The sequence below is a fragment of the Rhincodon typus genome, chromosome 2, assembly GCF_021869965.1.
Source record: "Rhincodon typus isolate 14 chromosome 2, sRhiTyp1.1, whole genome shotgun sequence".
NCBI lineage: Eukaryota > Metazoa > Chordata > Chondrichthyes > Orectolobiformes > Rhincodontidae > Rhincodon > Rhincodon typus.
The window spans coordinates 72,112,800-72,133,903 of NC_063333.1; positions in this window are offsets into that span (position 1 = coordinate 72,112,800).

Genomic DNA, 21,104 nt, shown 5'->3' on the forward strand with positions numbered 1-21,104 from the left:
GCAGGAAAGCTGACGTTTCGGGTCGGGACCCTTCTTCAGAAATGGCTGATTCCGAAGAAGGGTCCCGACCTGAAACGTCAGCTCACCTGCTCCTCTGATGCTGCCTGGCCTGCTATGTTCTCCAGCTCCACACTGTGTTATCTCTGACTCCACTGTCGGCAGTTCTTACTATCTCAGGGTGCTAACAGTTCTGCCTTCTACACTTTTCCTTCTAAACATTGGAAATTTGCTCTCCCATTTTTCTTCATTCTCATTTCTCTCAAGAGCTGGTTCCTTTTTCTCTGTGTCCATTTTCTCTTTTCTCTGCTGATGTCGGCTACTTGGCTCCTGCCTGCTACAATTCAGTGCTCTGTAAGTGAGTTCATAACACTTGGCCAGGCTGACAGTTGCCCTGGCTGAGGTAACATTTTGTTCATCAAAGTGCGGTTTGGTCTCCATGTTTAAGAAAGGATGTTTCTCATCGGAGGCTCTACAGAAAAAAAAAATCACTAAATTGATCCCTGGATAAGAGGTCATCCTATGATGAAATTGGGTTTGTACTGTTTGGAGATTAGGAAAATGAGCAGTGACCTCTGTGAAAAATACCAAGATTCTGAAGGGCTTGATAGGATGGATGCTAAGAATTTATTTTGATTAGTCAGGAACCTGAAAAACAGGAACATATTTAATGTTAGGATAGATAGATTTTTGATTGCTCAAGGAATGAGCAGATAAAGGGAGTGGGCAGGAAGATGGAGTTGTGGCCTGAAATCAACTATGATGCTGTTGAATGATGGAACAGGCTCGACAGACCACATGGTCATATTATTCCTGCTTTTTTGTTTGCATTTTTATGTTTTTATATATAGTTCTACCATTGATGGTGGATGCTGGTACTGTTTTGTTCTTGTTAATCTGGAACAAAATGTCTCTAAATTAATGGATGAATATCAGTGAAATTTGGCACATGGATAGGATATGGTTCTGCAAAGAAACAATTAGTTTTTGATGAAAAATTATAACCAAGATCTGAACACTGCAATTTATTTTAAAGACTCCACTAACTTTAGGAAATGAGGAAAATTGCCTTTTCTAAAAAAAATGTTAATTGTTTTATAATATTGCAGATTGTCTCAGATACTATGGTAGAATTTGAAACAGCTGCCAACTCGAGATGATAGTTTTTAGGGCAGGTTGTTGGGTGTGAATTGGTCTGAAGATTCTACAGTGAGATGGTAAGGCTTAATAAAAAGATTTATTTCATTCAGCTTGTAGTTACGGACAACAAACTAAGCATCAAAAAGTTGAAAGGAATGAATTAACACTGAATTAACACACTGTGAAAGAGATATGCATGGTACTGAGCACCTTCTTCACTTGCCTATGAATGAAATTATTCTAGTGAGTTGAAGTTAGTCTGACTCAGACTTGTTACCACCCTCTAGTCCAAGTCTGTAGAGCTTTTAAAGATATGAGAAACAGCTTACAAAGCAGATGTGTCACTTTGTCATGTGCTGAAGGTTGCGTTGCATACTCATTGCCAGGGTTAAGAACGTCTGCTCATTGTCGGAGAAGAACTTGGATTTGGAGGTGGAGAATCCAGTTGTGGAGAGAACAAGGAATGAGATTCTGATGAGCAAGTTTTAGGATTGAAGGTTTAAATCAATAAGCTATTGTCTTCAAAGGTAATAATCTCTGCAGTATTACCCAAATAATATGCATATTAGCATCAAATCAAACAGATCAGAGAGTTGAATCACATTGTTCAAAGAGACAAAAGTTTCAATGCAAAGGTGACTGGCAGCACTGCTGGGGAAACGGGGAGCTATTCCATTGGTTTCAGCTCACTTAAACCGAACTTGGACGAATACACTGGCAAATCATACAATTCAGGCTGTAGATGAGGCTTTAAACTAAAATTTGGGGTAAGGCATTCATATAAGGGAGATGTATCAATTTAAAGAGAAATGTCAATGCCACATAGCAATGCAACAATTTAGGTAAAGATAGGCAGGGTGACAATAAAGGTAAAAAAAATTAAAAGTTAAAGGACTTTTATCTGAATACTGAATGCATGGCTCACATATGCAAATTACAAAGAGAGATACATTGGTTTGTTCTAAGAGCCATTACATAGACAGAGTTCCTTAATGACCACATTTGGGAATGAAACATTCCAGAGTGCTTGATGTTTCAAAAAGACTGGCAAAATAGAGAAGAGTGGCCAGGTGGTAGGGTAAAATGGTGGATGGAGCTAAGTTAATAAAAAAAAACTTAACAGTAGTGGTAACGATTCTTGAGTTGGAAGTGTAGAAAGTAGAATTTGTATAGGTGGAGATAAAAAAATACTATGAGGATATGTAATAATAAAATATGGCTGCAAGAGTTCCTCAGAGTAGTATCCTAGGTTTATCCAGATTCAGCTACTTTATCAAGGACTTTCCCTTCAAAGTAAGGTCAGAAGTAGGATGTTCACTGATGATTGCAAAGTATTGAGTAACTTTGCAATTGCTTGGAATCTGAAGCCTGTGTGCAAACAAGACTTAGTCAGGTTGAGCTAATAAAGGTCAAGTAACACACAAATGGCAGGTAATTACCATCTCTAACAAGAGATAATCTGATCATCTTCCCTGAACATTTGTTGTGATCCCAGCTGAGGTTTCTACTAAACAAGTCAGATCCCGAAATGAAATCAGGCTGTACAGTTTTGTTTTGTGTTTAACGAGGTGGTCTTACACTGAAACACAAGCACACAAAACTGCAGATTTGTTTTTAACAATTAAACTGGTTTAATCCTCCAAAATGGTGGTGGAGTAACAATGCTGCATTTGAGCTCGTGGTCCGAGGTTCATCTGTTTCGGGCTGATTTCCTTGTTTCTTTTTTTCTTTTTATTTTTGCTCTTTCTATTTTTTCTTTTCAACATCTTCGAGAGGGCAAAAACAGGCCCGGCCTCCCACGCATGTGCGGCAGCGGCAGTAAGAGTCAGCTCCTCAGGGAGAGCAGGCCCAGCGTGGGGGAGAGTGAGCCCTCAGGGAGCTCACTGCGGCAGCAAATGTGGCCCCAGCAGCGAGAGGAGGCCCCAGAGCACGGCGACTTTGATGTTGGTGGGTCCAGCGCAGGACTCAAGGTGGTGGCAACAGCTTTCAAGATGGCAGCAACAACAGGCATCTTCTGCGGTCAGATGTGAAGGCGGCATCCATGGTTGGCATCAGAATCGGGTGTTGGGCCTTAGTTGTGGTGATGCGGTAAACCTGAATTGGTATTCCTGGTGGATTGATGGTAGTGGCGGTTGTGTTGGCAGGAGTGAGGTAGGCCCGGTGTAGTACTCCTGGAATGCAATAGCATCAATGAAAGCCTGGAGTGGGACTCCTGGAATGGACTATGATGCCGGGTGTTGGCAGATCCAGATTCCATTGTGGAGATTCCCCCTGATACCAAGCAAAGCGCAAGAAGGGAGGAAGAACTCTGTTTTTAGATGTATTTTAGTTATATCTTAATATCTTCTGTAAGTCAAAACGGCGCTGGAGTGTGGTGACACATTACACTATTGGTAAATGTGAATTCATCCATTTTGGTAGGAATAACAGCAAAATGGACTATTATTTAACTGGTGAAAAGTTGCAACATGCTGCTATGCAGAGGGACCTGGGTGTCCTTGTACATGAATCACAAAGAGTTGGTTTGCAGGTGCAGCAGGCAATTAAGAAGGTAAATGGAATGTCGTCCTTCACTGCTAGAGGGACAGAGTTTAAAAATGAGGAGGTTATGTTGCAGCTGTATAGCGTGCTGGTGAGGCCACACCCGGCGTACTGTGTAATGTTTTGGTGTCTTTACTTGAGAAAGGATGTACTGGCACTGGAGGAGGCTCAAAAGAGGTTCATTAGGTTGATTCCAGAGTTGAGAGAGTTGGCTTATGAGGAGAGATTGAGCAGACTGGGTCTATACTCATTGGAATTTAGAAGAATGAGGGGGGATTTTATAGAAGCATGTAAATTTATGAAGGGAACAGATAAGACAGAAGCTTGTTGTTTCCACTGGTGGGTGAAAATAGAACTAAGAGGCATAGCCTCGAAATAAGGAGGAGCAGATTTAGGACTGAGTTGAGGAGGAACTTCTTCACCCAACAGGTTGTGAATCTATAGAGTACACTGCCCAATGAATAGTTGAGGTGACCTCATTGAATGTTTTTAAGGCAAAGATGGATTTCTGAACAGTAAAGGAATTAAGGGTTATGGTGAGCAGGGAGGCAAATGGAGCTGATCCATGAAAAGATCAGCCATGATCTTATTGAATGGTGGAGCAGGCTCAATGGGCCAGATGGCCTACTCCTGCTCCTATTTCTTATGTTCTTTATATATTTGTTTAATACAAGTGACAATCAATCATTCAATTCACGGTGGCTCAGTGGTTAGCACTGCTGCCTTACAGTACCAGGGACGTGGGGTCGATTCCACCCTCGGGTGATTGTCTGTGTGGAGTTTGCATGTTCTCCCCGTGTCTGCGTGGGTTTCCTCCGGGTGCTCCGGTTTCCTCCCAGAGTCCAAAGATGTGCAGGTTAGGTGGATTGGCCAGGCTAAATTGCCCATAGTGTTCAGAAATGTGTAGATCAGGTGGGTTATGCGGGATGGGTCTGGGTGCGATGTTGTGAGGGTCGGTGTGGACTTGTTGGGCTGAAGGGCCTGTTTTCTCACTGTAGGGATTCTATGAATTCAATTTATTATGCACAAGAATGAAGATAAAATAGAACAAAGCAAGCTATTTACATATAACACAATTTGAAAGATTTCAAAACATGATAAAAATATAATCCCACCTATCCCAATACCATCAAATAGTCCTCAAATACCAGACACTATTCCCTTCTCTATCACATCTAAACACATGTTTTATCTATTTCTTTCAATTCCCATCTTGAGAATTTGGTACAAGAACAAAGTTGCTGGAAAAACTCAGCAGGTCTGGCAGCATCCGTGAAGGAAAAAACAGAGTTAACTTTTCGGGTCTGATGACCCTTCCTCAGACCGTTCTGAGGAAGGGTCACCGGACCCAAAACGTTAATTCTGTTTTATCCTTCACAGATGCTGCCAGACCTGCTGAGCTTTTCCAGCAACTTTGTTTTTATTCCTGACTTACAGCATCTGCAGTTCTTTCGTTTTTTATTGAGAATTTGGTAGCCTTTTCTTTGATTAATCACACAACTGAGCTCAGACGTTCTCAACTTCACATAGCGCCTTCAGGCCAAAAAAGTCTAGTCGAGATGTTTATTCTGCCTGATCATAAAAAGCTCAGAATGCAAATAAATTCTCATTATAACTTTAGGAGATCTCTTTCATTAAAAGAATCATGGTTCCAGAAAGACTAACAAGTTAAAGTTCATTATTAGACCCTCTCGTACACACAGAGTAAAATCCATAAACCGCTAGTTCAAAATCCAAACTCTCAAATAAACAATTTTGATATGGATTAGTCACACACCTCACATCACATCTCCCCGAAAGAAGATGTGTACTTTTAAGGGATATTTTTATTACCCCTCAAAAATGATCTTCACACTACTTCTGTCATATTAACATAAATAAAATATTGATTTAAACATACAATGAGTTAAACAGCAACCATTCTTTATATAAGTCAATGGACAGTATCGCACTTGGTGTCTTTCATATGTATTCTTGATAAAGTGTCCATTATGACATTTCATTTTCCAGGCGCATGAACGATTTTCAAATTATACAGTTGAAGGTTGAAGTTCCATTGAAATCATCATAAGTTCTCATCCTTTCTTGTTCCAAAAAAGTCAAAGGATTGTGGTCTGTACAAACAACAATATTGTCCACATTATTTATGATGCTTATTTCAAAATGATGTACAGCCAACACAAGACTCAGTGGCTCCTTCCCAACTGTTGAATATTTTTCCTCACCTGTGTTCTGTTTCTTTGAAAAATAACTGACAGACTATTTGATCCCCATTTCATCATCTTGCACAAAAACAGTCCCCACACCCGGCACCAACAGCCAGTATGAATGGCTTATCATAATTCAGCACAGCTAAAACTGGTGCACTTGTCAGCACAGCTTTCAAGTTGTCAAAAACACCTGTTTGTCTCTGTCCTCACTTTCCCTCAGTCTCTACTTTTCTCCTAACTGAAGTCTTACTGTTCCAAACTTTATCTTAGATAGTTCCAGCTGTGACATATCAATGTCAGATTTCCTTTCTCCCAATTTTAAATGTTGGATTATCACTTGAAGCAGTTCAGCTTTACATGATCTTGCTTTTACTCCTATCTTTAATTTACTTGCAATCTTCATCAGTTTGGTTTTAGACAAATATTTCAAATAATCTACTGTTTTATCTTCTACTTCCAGAAATTTTTAGCAATATTTAAAGCCATCTTTAAATCAGTGCAATAAATTTTACCACCACATAGCAGTTTTATGACTGGAACCACCATGTACTCATTGTTTTAAAAAGGACAAAGATACCTTGTAAATCCAGTGAATTCAAATCTCAGTAAAGCCCACACTTGTTATCGTCCCAGCTGATCTTACTTCTGCACAAACTAGATCCCAAACTAAGATCAGATTTAATAGATCACAGACCACAACTAACATGCCACTTGTTCAAAATCCAAACTCAAAAATAAATTATATTAATAAATATAAATCACACCTATATCAGACTTTCAATGGCATTGCCATCTGCCACTATATAACCTGTCTAGACAATTAAATGCTGGTCACATGAGCAGAGGCTTAGAATTCTGCAGCAAATAACTCACTGTGTAATTCCTCAAAGCCCATCTATAGATGTTATGTTCACCAAAAAAAACCAATTTTTTCAAGGAACACCAAATTACCAACAAGATTCCACTTGATCTATTAAAACAACAGCAGTTCTGGCAGTGAGAGTGGAGTGAGAAATAGAGTGAACAATTTGAGCCCAATATGACTTCTCTTCAGACCTGCTACTTCTAGGAAAAGACAGAGTGATGGTTCTCTACTTCATGGCAAATAATAAGAAAATTGCAGATGAAATGAATAAATATTCTGTTTCTGTCTTAACTATAGAGAATACAAAAAAAAATCCAGTAATAGGCAGTAAATCAGAAAGTGGAAGGAAGAGACGTCTTGGTGAAATTACAATCACCTGGGGAGCATTATTGAGCAAACTAATGAAGATGCAGGATGGCAAATCTCTGAATCCTGATGGACATCCTCCTAGTATCTTAAAAGAAATTTCTAATGAAGTAGTAGATGCTTTGGTGTAATTTTCTAAAATGTACTAGATTCTGGAAAGGTTCCACCTGACTGGAAGATTCCTCTGTTCAAGAAGGGAAAGAGGTGGAAAATAGGGAACTAAAGACCAGTTGGAAGTAAAAACAGAAGTTGCTGGGAAAGCTCAGCAGGTCCTCAGTTCTGAGGAAGAGTCACAAGACCTGAATGTTAACTCTGATTTTTTCTTCAAAGGTGCTGCCAGACCTGCTGAGCTTTTCCAGCAACTTTTGTTTTTACTTCCAACTGGTCTTTAGTTCCCTATTTTCCACCTCTTTCCCTTCTTGAACAGAGGAATTTTCCAGTCAGGTGGAACCTTTTGTTCCTGATTTACAGCATCCACAGTTCTTTTGGTTTTTAGCCAGTTAGAAGTTGTTAGAATTTGTCATTAAGTAAAGCTCTAGGTAACCTAGAAGAGCCAGCATGGTTTTGTGAAAAGGAAAACATTTTAACCATCTAATTAGAGTTCTTTGAAAGAGTAAAGTGTTCCTTCGATAAAGGGGAGTCCATTGATGTACAAAGAGAAGTAGGAAAGTATATTGTAAAGTGGAAATAACAAGCTTGCTGACAGTTTAAACAATGGGACTAAAGCTAACAAATTGAGTATAATGTGAGAAAATACGAAATTGCTCACTTTGGCACGAAGAATGAAAAAATGTAAAGTATAATTAAATGGAAAATAACTACAGAACTCTGAAGTGCAGAGGTATCTAGGTATCCCTGAGTCACAAAAGGTTAGTATGCAGGTCCAGCAAGTAATTCAGAGTGCTAATAAGATGTAAGCAAAGTTCATGAGGAATCAGAAATCAATGCTGTGAATGTCATTAGCACACCAATTGCTTTGTGCAGGTCCTTGGAGCAGATGCGCAGCTATGTAACTTGGAGGGAGTGTTGGATGCTATCCTTTATTATGAGGGGAATTGAACATAAAAATAGAAATGTTCTGTTTCAGTTATACAGGGCATTGGTGAGACCACATCTCAAATATTGTGTGCATTTTTGGTCTCCTCACATAAGGTATGATGTAAATGTTGATTTAGAAGAGGTTTACTCAATTGATACCTGGGCTGAGCAGGTCATTCTACAGGGGAAAATTGAACAGAGTGGGCTTGTTTTCACTGCAGTTTAGAAGATTGAGGGGTGATTTGATTGAAGTGTGTAAGATCCTTATGGTGTTGACAATATGGACGTGGAAAGTAAGTGTCCTCTTGTGGGTCAGTCCAGAACTAAGGTGACACTGCTATAAAATCTAGGATCACTCTTTTAAGACACAGATAATAGGCTCAGCAGGTTTCTCTCTCAGCAGGTTGTGCAACTTTGGAACTCTCCGCTTCAGATGTTGGTAAGGGTAAGATCACTGAACATTTTTAAAATGGAGATACATTGATGTACTATTACTTCCAGGTACTATTAAGCAAGAGAATCAAAGATTACCAGGCGAGTTGGTAATGTGGATTTTGAAACACAAACAGATCAGCCATGATCTTATGGAGCAGGCTTGAGAGTAGCAAAATTATGTACTTCGGTTCCTCATTCGTATATTTGTTTGTTCAGATTGGCTGGCTGTTAATGGTGGGGTTTCATAACGATCAGTGCTGGAGCCTCAGCTGTTTGTGTTCTAAATTAAATACCTAGAGGAAGAGACTGTGTGTAATGCATCAAAATTTATTGATGATACATGTCTAGGTGGGAATGTAAGCTGGGAGGAAGTGGTGGTGGTGTGCCAAAACCACAACATAGTCAACCTTTGAGGAAAGTAGCAAGAGTCAGGAACACATCAGGGAATGGATATAATTTCTTTCTCTACAATTGCCTTGGCCCCTCCACCTCTAAAATTGCCTCTCTGTTCCTGAAACTATATCTCACAAAGGAGTTAATGAATGGGCAAAAATGGAGTACAATGCCAGAAAATGCAAGATTATTCACTTTAGTAGAAGAATAGAAAAACTAAATATATTTTAAGTGATGGGAGACTATTACATCTTGACATTCAGAGAGATTTAGATGTCCCTGAACATAAAATAAAGGACATTCCCATACAGATACAGGAAGCTGAAGAATAAAGTAGAAAATCAGTATACCATTTACATTGACAGAAATTGCAGGATTCAGAGTTGTGGCTCTTAGAAAACTAACATTTAGATACAATGAATGTTTGCAAATTAAATGTTTGCATTTATTGCAATGCAAATGGAATATGAGGAGGGAAATTTTCCTGTAGCTGCACAAAGCCTTGGAGAGACCACATGTAGAGTACTGTGTACAATTTTGGTCTTTCTATTTGACATAGGATTTAATTGCATTAGAAGTAGTTTAAATATGGTTTACTCAACACGTTCTTGGATAAAGGGCTTATGTTATGAAGAAAAGTTGAACTTGTTACACAATTACCAATTGGAATTTAGAAAAACAAACAAGATCTTGAAAGAATGTTACAGTGTAGATCCTGAGGGGATGTTTTCCCTTTAAGAGGAGACTAGGACAAGGGCGCACAATTTAAGATGAGGAGAAGTGTTTTTTTTTCTCAGAGTGTTTTTTAGTCTGTGGAATTTCCTTCCCCAGAAAACAGTGGAGATTGGGTCAATAAGTTTATTAAAGGTTGAATTAGATAGATTTTTGATAAACAAGGAAGTCAAGGGTTATTGGGGTGGGCGGGATCGGGCAAATAAGAAACCAGAGTTGATACCGCATGTAAATCAGCCATGATCTTTTTGAATGGCAGAGCAGGCTCCAAGGACATGGCCTTTTCCCGTTCCTAAGTAAATTCCCACCTTCCTAAACAGTTCAGAAGGAAAATGGTGTGTTGGCCTTTATGGCAGAAGGGTAGAGTACAAGAGTTGAGACAGCCTGCTGAAATTGTATGGCCTTTAGTCAGACCAAACGGGACTATAGTTACCTTTTGATCTCAGCACACAAAGAATACTTGCCTTAGAGGAGAATTCACCAGACTGATTTCTGGAATGTGGGGATTGTCCAATGAGGCATGACACCTATCGTCTCCAGTGTTTAGAAGAATGAGAGGTGATGTCATTCAAATATAAAAAGGTATTCAGCGGGCCCAATAGGCTAGATGCAGTTTCTCTTGGGTGGACAGAGGCAACACTATACAACACTTTTCACTGTATTTCATAACAAAATACACATGACAATAAATAAATTAAATCAAATATTGCTTGATGACACAACTCGGTGATAATTGCCTGAGCCATCCTTATTCTTTGCCTATACCAGTTCTCTGATGGCAGCAAGGCCAGTCAATTCAGGATCTGGCAAATCTCCTCAGGCTCCTGTTGGTTCTCCCTCGGGAGCCTTTGTGGCAGCTACTGGAGGTTGCTGTTCTTGTTGGAGTTGCTGACAACATTGGAATTAAATGTAACTTCTTTGATGTAGTTGTCGTATGTTCAACAAGGCCACGAAGAATCATCCAAGTGCAGGTTCCTCCTCAGTTGTACTGAACTAATATTCTGTGGAGGATACCAGAAATAGAGCAGCATGTTAGCAACAGTACCCCTATTCCTCATATCAGTCACAATGAAGGGAAAACTTATGCCCTGACACAGAGTAGCTTCGAGGCTTCATAAGGATGGCAATGTCAAGCCTCTATATGGAGGTCCAAACAATGAAACTTTATCTAGATGTATGTTGCAAAACCAACATTCTAATGCTAAATTGGGGGAATGAATTTCTGGCAGTGTATTAGCTCCTTCTCAAAAAAAAGTCGTCCTGAACATCGCAGACCATTTCAATGCATACTTACAGTTAGATGTGAGAATGTGGTAGCTCTGAAGATTTGCCTTCCATTATCAGGTCTGAATATTGACAAAGAAATAGCAAAGTCAGACGAGACTCTTAATTTTGTGTCTGCGTATCTCACGTGATATGGGGTCAATTGATGCAAACTATATGATGGTCATGATTATTTGAGGCCATAATTTAATGTTAATTGCTGATAAAAGAGTGATCTTTTAAAGAAATCCAATTTGATGGCATGTAGGTGGCATTGCAGAATCAGTGGATGCATGATTAATACAATTGTCCCAACAGAGCCTCACATGCAAAGAATTGTACCCTGTCCCTGAAGAGAAAAACAGAAGTTTACTCTGGATGAAGTAGCAGCAATTTAGATTCATTATTGGTGCAAAAATTGGAAGGTGTCAACCTCAAGTCCTTGTCAGTGAATTGTACGCTCCGTGTGAGACACAAAATGCTTCCCACATCTTTCACTTTTACATTGCTATCTCTGCATCCCTGATAACATTTCATTCTCCCTCATTTCCATTCAACCTCCTTATATTGCTGTTAATGTTAATGTTTAGTCCCCCAAACCCATTGTTTTCTGAGTTGCCATGCCCTATTAGCCATACGTTTTCCTCATATTGAGTCCAGTGATTGTTACTAGTGAGAATACTCTCTCTCACAGCTTCCCAATCCATCCTAAGCTCTACAATATCCCAAACTTCTATCTTGAATTGTCCCCTTTCACTATTATCATTCCCTTACCAACCTAATCCAATAGCCCAATCCAGATTCCCACTTTCCTCAAGATTGCATGGATTGACCCCTGATAAGCCCACTGAGTGTTGATATTCAAAACCTCATGACTGAATGTGGCTCACTCCCTGAATTGACTTAGGAGCACTGCCCTGTTTATGCACACCCAGTCCTTGGATGTGTGTCTCCACAGAACCCTGACCTGGCCAAATCTCCAACTGACTGATCATGGCCAACCCTTGGACTGATAATGCTGCTTCACTCCGATAAAGACAGACCCGCTTTGACTTTCAGATATGGTGATTCGGTTGAAGCATACGCAGTGTGTTTGCCACATGAGCTGCTGCCACAGACTGAAGGTATTGCATTGAATGGTGCTGTACAGCAATGCCAAACCTCATTTGACTGTTCAGTACTCTGACAAGCTCTCTGCTCTTCCCTCCACATTAAACAGAAATGCAAGACACAGAGGCTGGCATCTGATATGTCAGGACTGAAAAGCATATAAACTAAAAAGCAATGCAAGCCTGTGAGGTTGCCAGTCTTAAAGTAAACACAAAATGAGTGAGCATTAAGCAAATAAGTGAAGCATCATAAGCTGATTCCAGTTTAGATGCAGGAGTTATGTGCGTCCCTATGGCTATTGTGACCTGACAGAAGGATACAAGGACTCAGTGTCTCTGAGACCCAAACTGTCCAAAGTCCTGGAAGGCTAAAGTGGTATGCCATTTGGTCCAAAAGCAGCTATGATGATGTAGTGAGGCTGGTAATTTGGTGATGGCGACTTTGTGGATAAAAGCAGTTTATTTTATGGAGCATGCAGGCTTATGGTGTTGATGGTCTAGTTGGATGAAGGCCCAGAGAAGGAAGCGTTGAGGTAACCATTCTGACTTTCATATTGGGAATAATCACCATTTCATTTCTTGGAGAAGAAGAGGACATTTGGAAGCTGAAAAAAAATGAGGCAAAATCAGCTGACAATGAGGTATATTTGATTAGAAATAATGTAATTACTGTTCATTAGTGAGATTTATAACTCACTGTTTAAACCCTAATGGGACAGTTGAAAATTGTTTTCTCAACATTGAGAATCTGATTTTGTTATTCTCACTGTATTCCCCTGACTTTCTCGACATTGCCCACACCACTGAAGGCAGCAGAACATTTAAACCCTTCTTATCTCCTGCAAGACAGCAGCTAGGTCTAGGTGCCAGCTAATGATTACAGATTACAAAGTCACTTGCAGACTGGAGCAGGCTAACTAGCTCCACGCAGAGGCAGTCACATATATATTGGTCTGGGGTGGGGGTAGTACACTAGAGCTAACAGTTAGCCTCATTCTTGACATTCATTCATGAGACATGGGCTTCACTAGCTGGCCCAGCAGTTATTTTCTGTTCTTGCATGCCCTTGAGAAGGTGGTCATGAGCTGTATTCTTGAACCGCTGCAGTCCATTTGGAATAAGTAGATCAACAATGCTGAGGGGAGGGAGTTCCAGGATTTTGATTTAGCAACAGTGAATGAACAGCAATGTATGTCCAAGTCAGAATGGTGAACAGCTTGAAGGGGAACTTACAGGTGGTGGTATTCCCTTGTGTGTACCACTGTTGGCCTTCTCGATGGTTTCAGGTTTTGCAGATGCTGATCAAAGAGCCTTGGTGAGTTGTTGCAGTGCATTTGTAGATGTTACACACTGTGTATTGGTAGTGGAGGGAGTGGATGTTTATGAATGTGGTGCCAAACAAGCAGGCTGCTTTGTCATGGATAGTGTCAAATTTCTTATGTGACGTTGGAGCTCCACTCATCCAGGCACATAGGGAGTATTCCATCATACTCCGAACTTGTGCTTTGTAGATAGTGAACAGGGTTTAGGGAGTCATGTTCTTGTAGCCACATTACTTATGTGGCTAGTCCATTTCAGTTTCTGGTCAATAGCAACCCTCAGGTTCTTTTTATTAATTCATGGGATTTGGACTGGCTAGGCCAGCATTTATTACCCATCCTAGTTGTATAGATGGCTGTTAAGAGTCAACCACGTTGTTGTGGATCTATAGCCTAAACCAGGTAAGGATGGCAGATTTTTTCCCCGAAAGGACATAGTGAACCACATGGTTTTTGAAAGAGAATAATCTTGATTTTAAGGCAGCATTCAATCACATGTATTTCCAAGAGGCCGTGGTAAAACTGAAATCAATGGGGATCACGTTGAAAATTCTGCACTGGTTAGAGTCATACCTAGCACAAAGGAAGTTGGTTCTGATCATTAGAATTCTGTCATCTCAGCCATGGGATGTTACTGCAGGAGCTTTTCAGGGTAGCTACCTAGGCCCAGTCATCTTCCACTGCTTCATCAATGACTTTCCATCATAATATCAGAAGTGAACCTATTCACAGATGATATTTGCAATTTTTTTTCTCAGATAATGAAGCAGTTCATATCCACAAGTGTCGAGACCCAGACAACACCTAGACTTCTGAATCATAGAATCCCTAAATACAGTTAGAGGCCATTTGACCCATCAAGTCTGCACCGACCCTCCAAAAAGCATCCCACCCTGTCCCTGTAACCCCACATTTATCATAGTTAATCTACCTCGTCTACACACTATGGGGCAATTTACCACAGCCACCGACCTCACCCGCATATCTTTGGACTGTAGGTGGAAACCAGAGTACCCAGAAGAAACCCATGCCAACACAAGGAGAACGTGCAAACTCCACACAGACAGTCGCCAAAGGCTGGAATCAAACCCGGATTCCTGGCACTGTGAGGCAGCACTGCTAACTATTGTACCACTATGTCACCCTTGGACTAATTGGTAATAAGTAACATTCATGCCACATGAGTATTAGGCAATAACAATCTCCAACAAAATAATGCTGAACCACCTGCCCTTGACATTCAATGTTGCTATCAATGTTGAGACCCTACCATCGACCTCCTCATCGTCGAGGTCACTATTGGCAAGAAACATAAATGTCATGATTATTAGAGCCTGTCAGAGTCTGGGTATTTTATGATGAGTGTTTCATCTCCTGACTTCCCAAAGCCTCTTCACTTAAAATGTACAAGTCAAGAGTGTGTTGGAATACTTCCAACTGCACAGACAATGTGGCTATAACAATACTCCAGAAGCTTGACACTACGCAATGCAAAGCAGTTCCCTTAATCTGCTCACATCTGCTCGTGAAAACATCTACACCCTTCTCCATTGGTTCACCTTAACAGGAGAGTGCACTATCTACAAAATATCTAACCTGAAATTTTCTTCAATAGCATCTCTGATCCTGACATTTTTATTGCCTAAAAGACTGATGGATGAATTTAACTTAGTTTATTTATTTAATTAAAATTTAAGGATGAATGCATTGTAGTATAATCAACTCCAGGGGCCTTCTTCATATCACATAATATCCTGACTTGGAAATATATTGCCAATCGTATATTGTCACTGGGTCAAAATGCTGGAACGCCTTTAATAGCAGAGTTGTGGATTACCCGCACCACAGTAGCAGCAACATTTGAAGAAGACACACTCAAGCAGAACTAGGGATGTTGATGTTGCCAGTAATACCCATGTGCTGAAGTATGATATGGTGGCTCAGTGGTTAGCACTGCTGCCTCACAGCACCAGGGATCCAGGTTTGATTCCACCCTTGGGGGGACTGTCTGTGTAGAGTTTGCACTTCTCCCTGTGTCTGTGTGGGTTTCCTCCAAGTTCTCCAGTTTCCTCCCACAGTCCAAAGATGTGCAGGCTAGGTGGATTGGCCATGCTAAATTGCCCATAGTGTTCAGGGATGTGAAGATTAGGTTCGTTATAGGGGGATGGGTCTGGATGGGATGTTCTGAGGGTCAGTGTGGGCTTGTTGGGCCAAAGGGCCTGTTTCCATACTATAGGGATTCTATGAAAAAAGAAATGGGAAAATACATAGCAGAATTGAAATAATCAGGCACTACAATTGTGTATAATGTATTAACACAATTTTATTAAGCTCAGAATTTGTTTGTTTTACCTTAACCTTGTGTTCTACATTCTCTGCACATGATACTGATGGATTTTGGTTTGTATTACAAGGATGCAGGTAGAATTTGAACCACAATGTTTAATGACCTTGATATTTGCAGGCAATGTAGCAGAAGAGGAGCAAATGTAGAAATCCCACTCAGGTAGAGATCCTACTGAATTTAATTTTTATTATTATCACTTTTATAATCAGTTTTCAGACAGAAGCCAGATTTAGAATTTGGACTCCTGTTGATTTGGAAAGCCAGTGGCAGTACGCTACAGCTGAAGACCATGACAGATGGCCTCCAGGATTCAAGGAGGTTTATAAATTTTGAGGTTATAGGTGGGATAGGAATGAGGGATCGGCAATCAGGATGCAAAGGTGGTAGATTAAGGGGAGGTGACTCAACAGATTGTGGGGTAGGGCATTCAGGATTGCAGGTTGAAGAGAATAAGCCACAAGACTGCAGCAGTGACGATGGCTGAAGGTTTGTTTGAAGTACTGAGAAGCACTCCTGTTTTATTCTGGCACGCAAAGGTCTGCTCTAAAAACCACATCACAACCACTGACTGCTGCTGTCATCAGTAAACCACTGCATTTTGTGACCCCTGAGAAATCTGGCCAGCAATTATTACATTTAAATCAGCCTCCCAAATGCAGTGGGAAGTTGGACACAGCACTCAGACTTCCCATGTAACCTAACGCCACAGAACAATTTGCAGCAAACATATACACTGTTGGTTGGGGTCATGTTTCACTATTTTTAATTCCTAACATAATCTTAATGTGACCCTTTGCTGCCTATGTGGATGTGGTTAATATCAAGCAGAATGTTCCTAAAGGCCACTGATATTTCAGAAATTACAGCCTTGATTTTGACCTAACACTGTTATTTGAGATGTGTTGTAAATTGGCTACCAACCCAATCCCTGCTGAGTTAGGTTAAAATTGAAGCTTGTTTTGTCAGAAATCAGATCTATGTATTTACTTGCATTGGGCTTGCTCCTAGTTTCAGAACCAATTCTGCTTAACAGGGTAAATTCAGCAACACTATTCTCCCAGCTACAAGCTTAGCTCAAAGAGAATACAAATCAGAGAGCTTCAAAACTGTAATGCCTGTTCTCGGAATTGTAGTTGATTATGATCAACGCTCCTACTGGAAGTCTGGGTCCACTGAATTTATCCTAACATTTAAGGTGAATTGTATGGCACATTAGGTCAGCATAGTGTTCTGGAGCGGAATGCACATACAGCCTGCTCTGATGAAGAGTGTCTTTAGTCCACTGGCTGAAAGGGTTAGGAATGAGTTCAAGAAGTCTCAATCCAGATCTCTGTGGACATGTACATTATAGTACAAAGATATTCCTAATTTGGCACACAGTTGGCAATCTCTGTCAGGAAAGCCATAAGGATGTATTGTTAAAAGGATGAAAAATGTCACACGACTCAAGAGGACTTTGTTGAAGTCTTTATCAAGCAGCCATGTTTCAGTATCTGTTTCCTTTATTACAGACCAGCTATCTGTCTGTCTATTCCTCTAACAATGAAACTGTTGTTTACTCAGAGCTATTGATGCTGTTTCTTTTTCAACTCTAACAAGAGCAATCAATATCATTACAGATGGCTGTTGTGGGAAATGGGAAAAATAGCAGTGGTGTAATAGGGGTGCTCTTCTGAGACTGCCAAGGCAGATGGAATTTACTCTGTATCAAATTGCATTATATCTGACAATGTTTGATGCACCTCTAAAGTGGGAAAATATTTCATTTCACCACACAAACAGTCCTCACCTTACCCTAATACGAAACTTTACTAAAAAGCTTGATGATGCAGCAAGAAACACATTGCTAGAATGGTGAAATATAATTATGCTTTTAGCCATAATTTCCTGGACAGTAAGGGATTAAATTTCCACATGGGGTTCTTCCTATCACCTCCCTCCATACCTTTGATGGAAGATCGCTGAAATCCTGAAAAAAACCGCAAAAAAATCAGATCTTTCAGCAAAGCTCAGCGGTAGATGAGTGGAAAGAAGCTCTGCAGAAGTTCAATCTTAAAGCTTCTCAGCTTTGTGAGGTGCACCGAGTGAAGTTGAGATTCTTTCTCACACAGAGGAAAGAAAATAATCAGCAGATTGGAATGTGCTATATTGAACCTATCAAAATTTCTGCCTAGCTACAGGCGTGACCATGTTGACACCATTTTAACCAAAGACACAAATTTCAGGAGAAAATGCCTTTCATGCATTCACATGGTAAATATACTTCAAGTTTATATATGTTTAAAATACAAACATTTACCACCATTCAGAAGTCAAAGAAATAAAGCAGTCTCAACAACTTCTGAACACTCTGGTTTATGTTTGGGTTCTGCCAGGGCCACTCAGCTCCTGACCTCATTCCAGCCTTGGTTCAAACAAGGACAAAAGAGTATCAAGGGACTGTAGTAAACTAAATACAATTGTAATCAGGGATAAACTGCTATTTGGAGTAAAAGCTGGCACAAAAGAAGATGGTGTGCTTGTTGGAGGTCATTCATCTCAGCTCCAGAACCTCTCTGCAGGAGTTCCTCAGGGTGGTGTCCTGGGACCAACCATCTTCAGATGCAATCAATAACCTTTCCTCCATAAGTTCTGAAGTGGGGATGTTCAGTGATGATTGCACAATGTTCGCACCATTCGTGACTCCTCAGATACTGAAACAGTTCATGTTTAAATGCTACGAGATCTGGACAATATCCAGGTTTGCATGAACAAGTAGCAATTAATATTTGTGCCACACAAGTGCCAGGCAAAGACAAAGACATTCTCCAACAGGAGAGAGAATCTAACCATCACCCCTTGTTATTCAATTACATTCCTATTGCTGAATCCCCTGCTATCACCATCCTAGAGGTTACCTTGACCAGATACTGAACTGGACTACCATATAAATACGGTGACCACAAGAGTAGGTCAGAGGCCTGGAGCCTGCTGAGTAACTCACCTCCTGACTCCCCAGAGCTGTTCACCATCTACATGAATGATGGAATATGGAGTATGATGGAATATGGATGGAGTATGATAGAATACTCCCCACTTGCCTGGTTGGATGCAGTTCCAACAACACTCCAGAAGCTTGGTACCATCCAAGACAAAGAAGCCCACTTATTTGGCACCATATCCGTAAACATTCACTCCATTCACCACCAATGCTCCATTGTAGCAGTATGTACCATCTATAAGATGCCCTACAGAAATACACCAAGACTCTTTAGGAAGTATCTTTCTGACCCACAATGACAACCATCTAGAAGTACAAGAAGCTACTGGTCTGAAAAACAAAGGATAGAATGTGATGAATTCTTACAATCCACCTTGTTTCTTGTTGATGGTATCAATTGTTAATAGCAGTAGACTGATGGATGATCTTGCAAACAGAGCTCCCATTCAGAATGAAATCAAACTGGATTAACTGTTTGGAGAGTGGTCACAGTTCTTGATTTTCAAGGTTTTCAAGGTAGTCAAAGTACTGAGCTGCAGAAACATTACCAGTTTTTCAAGTACTTCAGCCAAGAGAGAGATAGTCTTGCAGTCATGCTGCTGCTTTGGAGGCATTCCCCTCTTCTCTGATCCCCTAGGTTTGTGAAAACAAAAACACAAGTTCCAGAAAGGGTTGCAAGATAACAATCAGCACAGTGACCAAACTCCCCCCTTCCCCCATTCTCTAAAACCAGGGTTTCCAGCATTTAAGGGCAAGAAACACCATACATTATCCCCCTAAAAGCTTTGCTGAGCTCAGTTTTTCCAAAAGTCATTTAACTTTCTATAATCAGCACATGGATCATATCCCATATTGAACTGTTGACTTAATTTGCAAGAAACCACATGTGGTTCCCTTCAAACCTTGGTGTGAACCATTTTAATTCAGAAAGTTCCCAAACAGTTTAATATCTTCTTGTTATTCACATAGTCCATAAATATAGATATGTATTTCTAATACAGTTGCATATCATTCATCACCTCTTGATCTGACTAAATGAATCTGTTGTATGTTGTAGGGTGATTTTAGAATCTTTGGCTGATATGTCTTCAGCAGCCACCTACAATTACTTAGTGTGCTTCCTTCTAGCCATAGACTTGTGTGCAAAATGATTCAATCAGTTTTTCCCATGCTGCACATGCCTTATTTTCCTTTGTGAAATGTCCTCCATGGTATTTGCATCCTGTTCTTTGCGTGTGATGTTTCTGCAGTTTTGCTTTAGAATGTCTTCCCCCATCATGGAAGGTCTGGTCTGTTCTGTCATGAATATGCTATTGAATTACAACTTCCACACTTTTGCATATTGATCATTTTCCTGAAAGTCAGTTTCTCCTCTTTTAGTCGATGTGCTGTCACATTAGGATCTTTTGTACATATTACAATCCTGTCTACAAACAGATCATAGTTTAGTTGCACAAATTCACAGGATTTTGTAGGTTGTATTAAAGTTACATTGAACAACCAACTCTTTTTCATATTGGCCATAATATTGAAAACACACCATTCATTCCATTAACTTGAAGTTCAAAATGTTTCTTCAAGGCTTTTTTATTGTTGAACTTCAAAGATTTCAGGTGGAATACATTTTGCAACCATCTTCCTTATAGTGAAAAATGTGCAGCTACTGCTAGCTGCTCTGGTTTGTTAATTAAATCTGTCACAGTTTCATAATTCTACCATTGAGAGGGGCGATAACTGTTAGTTCTGTTTCATATCAAGTTAATTTCAACTGGCACCAAGAGAGGAAAATTTGCAATTATTGTGCCTTGCTAAGTACTTTATGTGGTCTGCTTCTTTGTTCCCTTTCTGTAACTTCGAGTGACTTCCGTGAGCTTTCAGCAGCTCCGAACATTTCTGTATCCTCTAATAGTATCTGAGCTTCAAACAGCTCTCCTACACTCAATCTCAACTCCACTCTGACACCATATTAGAGATCACAAGCTTGCATTGTGTCTTTATTGAAATGTCTTAAGATGCGTGCCTGAAATGAGTGCATCATGGTAGAGATCATATGACATGGCAAGCCTGGGAGCACATTAGTGCAGAATTGAATTTCAATTTGAAACAACTATCGTCCCTCTCTCCCCCACTGCACCTTTGCCAATGTATTTCCAATTTTGCAGGTTTTTCACTCCCTGCTCCCCAAAACCTCTACCACAACTCTCAGTCCCACATGCTCCTGCAGATTAAAATTCAGGCAGCAATGATGGAATGGGTTGTCTCAGTTATCTGACTATACAAGAGATAACAAGGTGTAGAGCTGGATGAACACAGCAGGCCAAGCAGCATCAGAGGAGCAGGAAGGCTCACGTTTTGGGCCTAGACCCTTC